Genomic DNA, 4,379 nt, shown 5'->3' on the forward strand with positions numbered 1-4,379 from the left:
AATTTTCACGTGAAACTAGATCGAATAGGAAATCTTATGTTTTTAAACGTACATGTGAAACGACATCTAAACGACCGCTTTTGGATTGGAAAAACCTGCACAAAATATTTGAATTTATTTTGTTCGAGTCTATGTTTACAGTAACTTGCTTTATCTTAACTTAGAAAATTATTTCATTATGGTCATCTAATCATGTGATTACTTACAAGAAAACCTCAAAATTACGACCTAGGACTGAAATTATGACCTGCGAAAATTTAAGAATCTAACTCTATTGCTAGCTCTAGCAACAATCCCAAAATAGCAAAACGTTTGTAGTTAAAATATCTTTCTTCTTCTTCTTCGTTCTTAATTTTAGTGTTTGAAAGGATCCCCCTCCAACACAATTAAGGATACGTGTCAACTGGTTATGCGCCATTGAGGCCGTTGACTCCGATTTCAGCCTGCTTTTCTTTTTGGATTTGCTTCCATAGCCTTTGTCCAACCAAGAACAAACTACAAGGCAGCAGTTGTTTGATTTTGGAGTTGTCTCTTCTAGAAAAGTGGCTGTCCCCAGCTAACGAGCCTCATCTGCCCGAGGTTAAAATATCTGAATATAATATAGTTTTTTTTTTTTTTTTCAGTAAATCTAGTTTGTTTAATTTTACAGACGATATTCCTTTGTTGCAGAACCCATGTATGTCTAGGCTTAAATCATCTGCTTAACAAGAGCATCAATCATGGTGTCCCTGAAGCCATAGTCACCACCATCATTGTAGTGGTTGTACTTGCGACGCCATCCTCCCAGGGGTGAGGAGAGCTTGAAGGGCCAAAGGAAGTTGGAGGCATACTTGAAGTTTGAACCAACAGTGAACACTTCATGGATCAAATCTTCAATGCAAATCATGTTCTGAGCGCCAAGTTCCTTTTCAATAATGGAATTGTCAGTCAAAGGAATCCTTTGGTGGTTGACTTTTCCAAAACCTCTCTTGTAGATGAGCTCTCTCACAGTTTTAAGATTAGGTGTTCCCTAAGCAACATATGGCTCAGCAATCTTCAGCATATTCAGTGTGGCCTTGTTCAACCTAACAAATACACCGTTGTTTATCTGACGCAATCTAAATAGCTGAAGCACTTTTCTGGGGCGGGGATGAATGCCATTGATACCTCTGATTCTAATGACAAATGCCAATTTAGGCTCAGCTGGAACATAGAAATTTCCTGTTTTCTGTGCAATTCTAGCCAAGCGAATCTCGTCTCGCTCCTTGGCCCTGTATTCCTTGACATACTTCTCTGCTCTTTTAAATATGGTCTTCTTTTTGGTTACCTGTTTCTTTCTATTAGCTAGCTCAGCTTTTGCAGCAGTAGCCTGGTTTATGGCTAACTGCTTTCTTCTTTTGAGTATAGACTCGGGAACCTTGTGCAGCTGCTTTGGTTTGTCTGCCATTATTGTTGCAGGGTAAAACCATCTGAATATAATATAGTGTTTAGCGATACAGCTGTATAGGTAGCATAATATTGATAAGCCGCAATTTACGAATATAAGTTCCACTTACAAACTTTATTTCTCAATGTATATTAAACAGTGGTAAAGTCACCAATATAATCAACACGATTGTCCCCTACTAAAGGCAGTCTGAAGGGTTGGACATTTTTTACGTTCATTTCCGGTGTACTTGGTGCTGAGGACCACGTCGGATTGGTCAATTTTCGGAGAGATGTTTCCAAAAATAACCCGCAGGTTTTCTATTTTCTGTGAGTTATTTCCCTTGCTGGGGGAAGTAATAAAATTTCTTTAAAAACCCCGACTCCGGGAAAAAACAACCGTCGGTCAAATTGACAACTACATTGAGATGGGAAGCAATTATGAAGGATATTCGGGGATAGTTTTTGGTTTTAATTATTGAGGAAAAATGAATAATAAATGTTATTAATTATTTTATGACGGACGTTTATTTTTAAAATGCGAAAGATGAGATTGTTTTTTTTTAGGATTTAGGGGTTAATTTAGTTTGATATGGGGGTTAGTTTAGTTCGATGGGGATATTTTAATATATTGTTAGGGGTTTGTTAAGTTAGATAGGTTTATTTTAAGATATGACTAAGGGTTTCTTTAGTTTTAGCAAAACGTAATATTACATATAGTTTTTTTGTTATTTTATTAACGAATCAAGGTTTTAAGTAGATAACGGAGGAGTTGATTATTGTTTATATCTATGATTATAGTTTGTGAACCCTTTAGTTACAATGGATGTTTCGCTCCAAAGTCTTCGTTGCAGCGTGTATTATTTTTAGATCCCATATATACTGGGATAAAAACTGTTTGAGTTAGGGAAGATGTGTGCGAAAAATTCAGCGCCGTCTGAATGAGTGGGTTGGTTGGGCACTTACGTAGGGGCCCTATAAAGTTAATAATATCCGAACAGATGGCGGAAATATTTTTTTAATGTTTTGGCTAGGTTAGAAATCATGAAAAATCTAACTTAATTTTTTACAGCGTAACTGCTTGGCTTTGTGCTACCAATGCAGATGTTTACTGTAGTGATTAGCTTTTACTGCTGATCGGGCTTTTGAATACTAATTTTCTTGCGAGTGGTAATAAAATAAACACTCGCCTAAGCTCGATTTTTGTTTCATTTTGTTGATAGTTTATACTTTTTAACTAATTTTTTTTTTCTGAGTATTTGTCGAGGTTTTTAGTACACGGTCTAACCCGTAGTCTTAAATAGCTTATATGACCTGGGGCCCATGTTGCTGGTATAGCCAAGGGTCCAAAGCTGCTGATATGACCCGGGGCCCATGTTGCTGATATAACCTGGGGCCCAAGTTGCTGATATAACCTGGGGCCCAAGTTGCTGATATAATCTGGGGCCCAAGTTGCTGATATAACCTGGGGCCCAAGTTGCTGATATAACCTGGGGCCCAAGTTGCTGATATAATCTGGGGCCCAAGTTGCTGATATGACCCGGGGCCCAAGTTGCTGATATAATCTGGGGCCCAAAGCTGCTGATATGACCCGGGGCCCACGTTGCTGATATAATCTGGGGCCCAAAGCTGCTGATATGACCCGGGGCCCACGTTGCTGATATAACCTGGGGCCCAAGTTGCTGATATAACCTGGGGCCCATGATGCTGACAAGATGCTTCTGGAAAAGCTGTTGACTTAAATGAAGAGTCCACGTACACATCTGGTAATCCGTGACTCTGGAGTGGCTGTTCTAAAAGCCGCCCTCATCTGAGTGGCTGTTCTAAAAGCCGCCCTCATCTGAGTGGCTGTTCTAAAAGCCGCCCTCAAATTAGCCCGTCTGGGCAGACGGTGGTTTTAACGGGCGGGTAAGCAGGTGTTTTGCACGGGGCGCTGGAGTTGTCGTTCTCGGCACTCTCAAGCTTTTGTTACCTCCACTTGAGCTCGGCGGGATGGGTCGGGTCAGTGCTGGGTCAGTTGTTAAGTGCCGTCTGTCTGGCACGGGTCACCGGTCCACGGTGTGGGGTGGCCAAGGGTCAGTTCGGCCTTCAGTGGATGACATGGTCAATCTGGACTGGGACCCGCGGGGTAAAGACGTTGTTAAACCTGGACTGGGGTAAAGACGTTGTTAAACCTGGACTGGGGTAAAGACGTTGTTAAACCTGGACTGGGGTAAAGACGTTGTTAAACCTGGACTGGGGTAAAGACGTTGTTAAACCTGGACTGGGGTAAAGACGTTGTTAAACCTGGACTGGGGTAAAGACGTTGTTAAACCTGGACTGGGGTAAAGACGTTGTTAAACCTGGACTGGGACCCGCGGGGTAAAGACGTTGTTAAACCTGGACTGGGGTAAAGACGTTGTTAAACCTGGACTGGGACCCGCGGGGTGAAGACGTTGTTAAACCTGGACTGGGGTAAAGACGTTGTTAAACCTGGACTGGGGTAAAGACGTTGTTAAACCTGGACTGGGGTAAAGACGTTGTTAAACCTGGACTGGGACCCGCGGGGTAAAGACGTTGTTAAACCTGGACTGGGGTAAAGACGTTGTTAAACCTGGACTGGGGTAAAGACGTTGTTAAACCTGGACTGGAACCCGCGGGGTAAAGACGTTGTTAAACCTGGACTGGGGTAAAGACGTTGTTAAACCTGGACTGGGGTAAAGACGTTGTTAAACCTGGACTGGGACCCGCGGGGTAAAGACGTTGTTAAACCTGGACTGGGGTAAAGACGTTGTTAAACCTGGACTGGGGTAAAGACGTTGTTAAACCTGGACTGGGACTCGCGGGGTAAAGACGTTGTTAAACCTGGACTGGGGTAAAGACGTTGTTAAACCTGGACTGGAACCCGCGGGGTAAAGACGTTGTTAAACCTGGACTGGGGTAAAGACGTTGTTAAACCTGGACTGGGGTAAAGACGTTGTTAAACCTGGACTGGG

The 4,379-nt window shown here is 42.4% G+C and overlaps 1 pseudogene; it reads right to left on the reverse strand.

The window, feature by feature from the left end:
- Positions 1-659: 659 nt before the first annotated feature.
- Positions 660-1,438, reverse strand: LOC131929509 (large ribosomal subunit protein uL30-like; annotated as a pseudogene).
- Positions 1,439-4,379: the final 2,941 nt, after the last annotated feature.

This window comes from Physella acuta, unplaced genomic scaffold, assembly GCF_028476545.2.
Source record: "Physella acuta isolate Inbredline_101_S28 unplaced genomic scaffold, ASM2847654v3 ptg001641l, whole genome shotgun sequence".
Lineage (NCBI taxonomy): Eukaryota > Metazoa > Mollusca > Gastropoda > Physidae > Physella > Physella acuta.